Here is a 9,268-nt window from a genome sequence, read left to right as displayed (position 1 = left end):
ACCAGCAGTTCCGCTCAAAGCCACCAGAGGGAGTCCAAGAGCAGAACTAACCAAAGTACCATTCATGACCACAGGAGGGAGTCCGAGAATGGAATTCACAACAGGACAGATAATGAACTTCAATCCAATATTGCAGCCAGCATGCAGCCAGCGGGTAAGGAAAGGGTGAATCAAACACCCGAAAACCCCGCCCCTATGGCTGAAAATTGTTCCCTCCAAATTCAGGTGATAGAGTCCCTTTAAACCACTATTTGTCGCTAATTTTTAAAAAGTGTGGTTTAATTGGAAAAAAGTTGTGACCTAAAATACCATAACATTCACCAAATTGCACCAACATTTTTAAGCAGAAACATGGAGCATAGTAAGCCATCCATTAAGTGTAAAGCTAGATACCAGTGTCTAGTAATGTATCAAATTTATCATTCAGAATGAGCCATTCTGATAAACTTGTCACATTTTCAGATTGTCTATTCCAAAATTACACTGTCCAAATATTAAACAATTTTAGCAAATCTGCCTCATTGTGCTTTTATACGAACATGTTTGAACATAGAATGTTCACCTTTATATTCACGATGACAAACATTAAGAAAACTGAATAAATACTGAACTTTAATATTTTGCTGCATCTCTGCCTTAGGCCGGTTTCACACGTCAGTGGCTCCGGTACGTGAGGTGACAGTTTCCTCACGTACCGGAGACACTGACACACGTAGACCCATAAAAATCAATGCATCTGTGCAGATGTCATTGATTTTTTGCGGACCGTGTCTCCGTGTGCCAAACACGGAGACATGTCAGTGTTCGTGGGAGCGCACGTTTTACACGGACCCAATAGAGTCAATGGGTCCGCGTAAAACACGGACCTCACACGGACATTCTCCGTCTGGGGTCCGTGTGCGTGCAGGAGACAGCGCTACAGTAAGCGCTGTCCCCCCCACATGGTGCTGAAGCCGGTATTCATATCTTCCCTGTAGCAGCGTTTGCTATAGAGAAAATATGAATAGTGTTAAAAATAAAGATCCATGTGTCCGCCGCCCCCCCACCCCCTGTGCGCCCCCCCGCTGGTCAGAAAATACTAACCCGCTCCCTCGCTCCTTCCTGGTCTGGCCGCGCCTCCTACTGTATGCGGTCACGTGGGGCCGATCATTTACAATCATGAATAGTCGGCTCCGCCCCTATGGGAGGTGGAGCCACATATTCATGACTGTAAATGATCGGGCCCACGTGACCGCATGCAGGAGAAGCCGCGGCCAGACCAGGAAGCAGCGAGGGAGGCGGGTAAGTATTTTCTGACCAGCGGGGGGGGCGCACAGGGGGTGGGGGGGCGGCGGACACATAGATCTTTATTTTAAACACTATTCTTCATATTTTCTCTACAGCAAACGTTGCTGCAGGGATGATATGAATCGCAGCTTCAGCACCATGCAGAGTGGGTACCACACGCTCCGTGTGGTACCCACTCGCCATACGGGCGGCACACGTGTGCCGCACGTATGGCCTCCGTGAGTTCCCAGGCACACGGACACGGATAACTCCGGTACCGATTTATTCCGGTACCGGAATTATCTGGACGTGTGGGACAGCCCTTAAAGGGTATTGCTGCAGTGTGGACATGTTTAAGTATTGCGCACTTTTGGTTAAGCAATGATCGGAAAAGTTTTCTTATTCATTGGTAGATTTGATTGCAGAAATGTATGTGAAAGTTAAAAATCTGTTTGAAAAATCTGAATGTGATTGTTTTTGCAGTGTGTACATGGTTTTCTGCCATAGCTATTTATATAAATGTGACGCTCACAGAAATATCGTGAGAGAATGTTCTTCAGCTTTCAATTGACAAATTGTATTTTACAATAAAATTTGTGCAGAAGTAATAGTGGTACAGTTTTTGAAATATAGTTTGCATTAACAATATATTTTAAACATGTGTGTCATGTGAGAAAATGCTACACCTATTTGTCCTACACCTGTACATACTTGTAGTGTCCCTTTATATCATTTTAATTAATTCGTTTCTAGTGGGGGTTCATCATAGTTTCAACATTATTAATGTGCACACTATTTGTGCATTGATCACTTGTCCAGCGTGTGAAGCTGTACTCCATCTAAACCATTTTTAATATCAGTAATAGGGCTCATTCAGACATCAGTTTTTCCATTTACGAGTTCTATCCATGTTTGTCTCTGATAAAACCCATACATTTTAAAGTCTATGGAGCTTCACATGTTCGTGAAGAGTGATCCATACCAAAACATGGAGATACAGTGTAAGTCTGTGGGTCTGTGAAAAAATCAGACAGCACTCAGATATCATTCATGCACTGACCAATTTTCACTGATTGAGAGAAAAAGCTTAAAAAACTTCCATTAGTTTTTTTCCATTTGACAAAAACTGATGAAACTGATCGCAAAAACTGACACACTGATTAAACTAAGGAGAGAGATTTCTTGTTTAGGTGAATTTACAACGCTGCCCATAAACGTCCAGTCCAGACCGAGAAAAGTAAGTTTTTAAATCTATGCATTTTGGATAAGTTCCTGCTCCTTCTTCAGGCAGCATATAGCATGTGTGATGGTTACTACTATTATGCAAAAAGAAGTGATTGTTGGCTAACAAATCAACATGTTCTGGATCCTGGGGGGATCCAATGGGTGGGGCAGCAGCCCCATTGATTAACACGTTTACCACAAGGTTGTGCCTGGATGCATAACCACTAAAGGTGAGCCTTTGACTAATCTATATAATCTGTGGTCTTGGTTGATGTGCACATATTGTGCTTTCTTTCCTTCTTTTATGTTACACTAATTAATGCTTTGATGAAGCACACTGATGAAACAAAGACCACCTTTTGTGTACCAGATAAAACACTGACAACTTAATTAATCCATAATAAGGTTGATAAATTAAATAGACAGGAGTATAAAGGTACCGTCACACTAAACGATATCGCTAGCGATCCGTGACGTTGCAGCGTCCAAGGATAGCGATATCGTTGTGTTTGACACGCAGCAGCGATCAGGATCCTGCTGTGATATCGCTGGTCGTTGATTAAAGTTCAGAACTTTATTTGGTCGTCAGATCGCCGTGTATCGTTGTGTTTGACAGCAAAAGCAACGATACCAGCGATGTTTTACAATGGTAACCAGGGTAAATATCGGGTTACTAAGCGCAGGGCCGCGCTTAGTAACCCGATGTTTACCCTGGTTACCAGTGTAAAATGTAAAAAAACAAACAGTACATACTCACCTTCGCGTCCCCCGCCGTCCGCTTCCTGCACTGACTGAGCGCTGGCCGTGAAGTGAAAGCACAGCACAGCGGTGACGTCACCGCTGTGCTGTTAGGGCCGGCGCTCAGTCAGTGCAGGAAGCGGACGCCGGGGGACGCGACTGTGAGTATGTACTGTTTGTTTTTTTACATTTTACACTGGTAACCAGGGTAAACATCGGGTTACTAAGCGCGGCCCTGCGCTTAGCAACCCGATGTTTACCCTGGTTACCCAGGGACCTCGGCATGGTTGGTCGCTGGAGAGCGGTCTGTGTGACAGCTCTCCAGCGACCAAACAGCGACGCTGCAGCGATCGGCATTGTTGTCTGTATCGCTGCAGCGTCGCTTAGTGTGACGGTACCTTAATACTCGAGTCTCTTATTGTGAAGAATATTGAAGATATAATTTCATGCCAATTGTTTGTAGCCTGCCTGGTATGGAATTATAAAACCCACTTCAGCATGCAGCTAGCTCAGCAGGGGGGTCAGGCCTCAAAGAGCTATGAATGATAGATCTCACACCTTGAGTCAGCTCAGAACAGAACAAAAGGCTTGCTTGCTGTTTTGCTGAGTCAGCTATAATTCCATTAGGTGTTATGGTGATACTATATGTTCTAGCCATACATTGTGTATAGTTCCAAGATCCTCAGAACATGGCGAGTGCCCGGCTTGGTCTCGACCCATTCTAGCACCCAGGGGTATGGAGATCTAGAGAACAAACCAGATAGCAATGCTGTGATAGATCTTAATGCTTAGTAGGGGCCCAGCTGGATACTATGGTGCCAGAATCGCTACCCAAGGACTGTCCATAAAGGAGTTATCATCTTTCATAGGTTTTGGAGTTTGCAGCTACATTGGCAAGGGGAGGGGGTTAGGTTCAGCCCAGAGGGCAGGAAATGAGTGAGCCAAAGGGGATAAAGGCTAGTGTATGGCCATTTGGTCCCTCTCTCTGTTATGCATACAGTCCACTTTGGATGTGGGGGCAGCGTTGAGTAACGTGCTAAGAAGGGACCTAGGAGATAGCTGCCAGCCCATGCCCCATGCGGCCATTGCACCCATAATCTAACATCATCCGATAATTGACATATATTCTGCCTATATCTCAGTGGTTAGCACTGCAGCCTTGCAGCCTTGGAGTCATGGGTTCAAATCCTACCAAGGACAACATCTGCAATGAGTTTGTATGTTCTCCCCGTGTTTGTGTGGGTTTCCTCCAGGCACTCCGGTTTCCTCCCACATTCCAAAGACATACTGATAGGGAATTTAGATTGTGAGCTCCATCGGTGACAGCGATGATAATGTTTGCAAACTGTAAAGTGCTGCAGAATATGTTAGCGCTATTAAAAAATAGAAATGTATTTATTTATTTATTTTTGCCCTACCACTATTTATATTTACATATCTAACCATTGTATATGTATAACCATTGTGCAAATAGCGTACTGTCTAGTGTGCCCTTAAGGCAAATAAATATATAATTTAACCTTGGGCTGCTCTTTTATCTTGATCCACATGTCCTTTTCTCAGTTTAACTTCCCATGCTACCAGGGCTGGTTTCTCCCCCGATATAATCCTATTAAAGGAGTGAGCTAACAAGGAACTGGTGAAAGACCTACCTGCTGGCAGAGCTCTGTTTCACGGGTGCTAATGAAAGGGGCCTCTCAGCCTGGCAGGATTGTGAGTGAGTGTGATTCCATGTCAGTGACTGCATGGGCCACATTCTCTCACTCCCCATGCTTCCCTGGACCCGTGTGTAAAACTGTGCCAAGCTAGCGTTACTTGTTCCCAGGGGGTGGGGATCATCAACTTGGTGCAAGTGAGGTAATAGTACTCAGGTCAGGTGGCGAGGTGCGGGTTCATCACATGTTGTGCCAAAGGAGGGATTCTGCTTGATCTCTCTCCTGTCATCTTTCCCAAGATGGCAGCGGTAGGATTTTGTGTGATCTTTAAACATTGACAACTGAATTAGCCCATACTAAGGTTGATAAATGCACATGACAGCATGGAAAACACTGTATGTTCAGGCCCCCCATTCAAGTGAATGGGGTCCAGTTATGGATTTGGGTCCGGGGACTGTTCTGTGTTGTGAAATTGGATTCTGGGCTCCCCCGGTGGCCACTTGTGGAATTGAACTTGTGTGCATCATCCCCTCTGTTCACCTGCTCCTATCAGGATGTGGGAGTCGCTATATAACCTTGCTCCTCTGTCAGTTTCTTGCCGGTCAACAATGTAATCAGAAGCCTTCTGTGCTTGTTCCTGCTACTAGACAACTCCCAGCTAAGTTGGACTTTTGTCCTTGTGTGTTTTTGCATTTTGTTCCTGTTCACAGCTGCTGTTTCGTTACTGTGTCTGGAAAGCTCTTGTGATCGGAAATTGCCACTCTGGTGTTATGAGTTAATGCTAGAGTCTTAAAGGAATTTCTGGATGGTGTTTTGATAGGGTTTTCTGCTGACCATGAAAGTGTCCTTTCTGTCTTCCTGCTATCTAGAAAGCGGACCTCGATTTTGCTAAACCTATTTTCATACTACGTTTGTCATTTCATCTAAAATCACCGCCAATATATGTGGGGGCCTCTGTCTGCCTTTTGGGAAAATTTCTCTAGAGGTGAGCCAGGACTGTCTTTTCCTCTGCTAGGATTAGGTAGTTCTCCGGCTGGCGCTGGGCATCTAGGGTTAAAAAACGTAGGCATGCTACCCGGCCACTTCTAGTTGTGCGGCAGGTTTAGTTCATGGTCAGTATAGTTTCCATCTTCCAAGAGCTAGTTCTCATATATGCTGGGCTATGTTCTCTCGCCATTGAGAATCATGACAGTTTGACCGGCCCAAAAAAGGGTTAAATTACTGGCTGAGAAAGGAGAGAAAAAAGAAGTCTGCTACAATTTTTTTTTTTTTTCCTCTAGTTCTGAGTGTGCTCTTAATTGAATCACTTGCTAGTCTGCCTATACTGCAGCCTTCCTCTCTTTCTCTCCTTCTAATCCTTGAATGGCTCTGTGTTCACCTGTTTCAAATGGATCTTCAGAGTGTAGCTACAGGTTTGAATAATCTCGCCACAAAGGTACAAAATTTGCAAGATTTTGTTGTTCATGCACCTATGTCTGAGCCTAGAATTCCTTTGCCTGAGTTCTTCTCGGGGAATAGATCTCACTTTCAAAATTTTAAAAATAATTGCAAATTGTTTTTGTCCCTGAAGTCTCGCTCTGCCGGAGACCCTGCACAGCAGGTCAGGATTGTAATTTCCTTGCTCCGGGGCGACCCTCAAGACTGGGCTTTTGCATTGGCACCAGGGGATCCTGCGTTGCTCAATGTGGATGCGTTTTTTCTGGCCTTGGGGTTGCTTTATGAGGAACCTCATTTAGAGCTTCAGGCGGAAAAGGCCTTGATGTCCTTGTCTCAGGGGCAAGATGAAGCTGAAATATACTGCCAAAAATTCCGCAAATGGTCTGTGCTTACTCAGTGGAATGAGTGCGCCCTGGCGGCGATTTTCAGAGAAGGTCTCTCTGATGCCATTAAGGATGTTATGGTGGGGTTCCCTGTGCCTGCGAGTCTGAATGAGTCCATGACGATGGCTATTCAGATCGATAGGCGTCTGCGGGAGCGCAAACCTGTGCACCATTTGGCGGTGTCTACTGAGAAAACGCCAGAAAATATGCAATGTGATAGAATTCTGTCCAGAAGCGAGCGGCAGAATTTTAGACGAAAAAATGGGTTGTGCTTCTATTGTGGTGATTCAACTCATGTTATATCAGCATGCTTTAAGCGTACTAAGAAGCCTGACAAGTCTGTTTCAATTAGCACTTTACAGTCTAAGTTTATTCTATCTGTGACCCTGATTTGTTCTTTGTCATCTATTACCGCGGACGCCTATGTCGACTCTGGCGCTGCTTTGAGTCTTATGGATTGGTCCTTTGCCAAACGCTGTGGGTATGATTTGGAGCCACTGGAGGCTCCGATACCTCTGAAAGGGATTGACTCCACCCCATTGGCTAGTAATAAACCACAATACTGGACACAAGTGACTATGCGTGTTAATCCGGATCACCAGGAGGTTATTCGCTTTCTGGTGCTGTATAATCTACATGATGTTTTGGTGTTGGGATTGCCATGGCTGCAATCTCATAACCCAGTCCTCGACTGGAGAGCTATGTCTGTGTTAAGCTGGGGATGTAAAGGAACTCATGGGGACGTACCTTTGGTTTCCATTTCATCATCTATTCCCTCTGAGATTCCTGAATTCTTGTCTGACTTTCATGACGTTTTTGAAGAACCCAAGGTTGGTTCACTACCTCCGCACCGGGAGTGCGATTGTGCCATAGACTTGATTCCGGGTAGTAAATACCCTAAGGGTCGTTTATTTAATCTGTCTGTGCCTGAACACGCTGCTATGCGAGAATATATAAAGGAGTCCTTGGAAAAGGGACATATTCGTCCTTCGTCATCTCCCTTAGGAGCCGGTTTTTTCTTTGTGTCTAAGAAAGACGGCTCTTTGAGGCCGTGTATTGATTATCGACTTTTGAATAAAATCACGGTTAAATATCAATATCCGTTACCACTGCTTACTGATTTGTTTGCTCGTATAAAGGGGGCCAAGTGGTTCTCTAAGATTGATCTCCGTGGGGCGTATAATTTGGTGCGAATCAAGCAGGGGGATGAGTGGAAAACCGCATTTAATACGCCCGAGGGCCATTTTGAGTATTTGGTGATGCCTTTTGGTCTTTCAAATGCCCCTTCAGTCTTCCAGTCCTTTATGCATGACATTTTCCGCGATTATTTGGATAAATTTATGATTGTGTATCTGGATGATATTCTGATTTTTTCGGATGACTGGGACTCTCATGTCCAGCAGGTCAGGAGGGTTTTTCAGGTTTTGCGGTCTAATTCCTTGTGTGTGAAGGGTTCTAAGTGTGTTTTTGGGGTTCAAAAGATTTCTTTCTTGGGATACATTTTTTCCCCCTCTTCCATCGAGATGGATCCTGTCAAGGTTCAGGCTATTGGTGATTGGACGCAACCCTCTTCTCTTAAGAGTCTTCAGAAATTTTTGGGCTTTGCTAACTTTTATCGTCGATTTATTGCTGGTTTTTCTGATGTTGTAAAACCATTGACTGATTTGACTAAGAAGGGTGCTGATGTTGCTGATTGGTCCCCTGATGCTGTGGAGGCCTTTCGGGAGCTCAAGCGCCGCTTTTCTTCCGCCCCAGTGTTGCGTCAGCCTGATGTTGCTCTTCCTTTTCAGGTTGAGGTCGACGCTTCTGAAATCGGAGCTGGGGCGGTGTTGTCGCAGAGAAGTTCCGACTGCTCCGTGATGAGACCTTGTGCTTTTTTTCCCGTAAATTTTCGCCCGCCGAGCGGAATTATGATATTGGGAATCGGGAGCTTTTGGCCATGAAGTGGGCTTTTGAGGAGTGGCGTCACTGGCTTGAGGGGTCCAGACATCAGGTGGTGGTATTGACTGACCACAAAAATTTAATTTACCTTGAGTCTGCCAGGCGCCTGAATCCTAGACAGGCGCGCTGGTCGTTGTTTTTCTCTCGGTTTAATTTTGTGGTGTCGTACCTACCGGGTTCTAAGAATGTTAAGGCGGATGCCCTTTCTAGGAGTTTTGAGCCTGACTCCCCTGGTAATTCGGAGCCCACAGGTATCCTTAAAGATGGAGTGATATTGTCTGCCGTTTCTCCAGACCTGCGGCGGGCCTTGCAGGAGTTTCAGGCGGATAGACCTGATCGTTGCCCACCTGGTAGACTGTTTGTTCCTGATGATTGGACCAGTAGAGTCATCTCTGAGGTTCATTCTTCTGCGTTGGCAGGTCATCCTGGAATCTTTGGTACCAGGGATTTGGTGGCAAGGTCCTTCTGGTGGCCTTCCCTGTCACGAGATGTGCGAGGCTTTGTGCAGTCTTGTGACGTTTGTGCTCGGGCCAAGCCTTGTTGTTCTCGGGCTAGTGGATTGTTGTTGCCCTTGCCTATCCCGAAGAGGCCTTGGACGCACATCTCGATGGATTTTATTTCGGA

Source organism: Ranitomeya variabilis, chromosome 2, assembly GCF_051348905.1.
Source record: "Ranitomeya variabilis isolate aRanVar5 chromosome 2, aRanVar5.hap1, whole genome shotgun sequence".
Lineage (NCBI taxonomy): Eukaryota > Metazoa > Chordata > Amphibia > Anura > Dendrobatidae > Ranitomeya > Ranitomeya variabilis.
The sequence above is the reverse complement of the archived record's forward strand: the minus strand, read 5'-3'. Positions refer to the sequence as shown.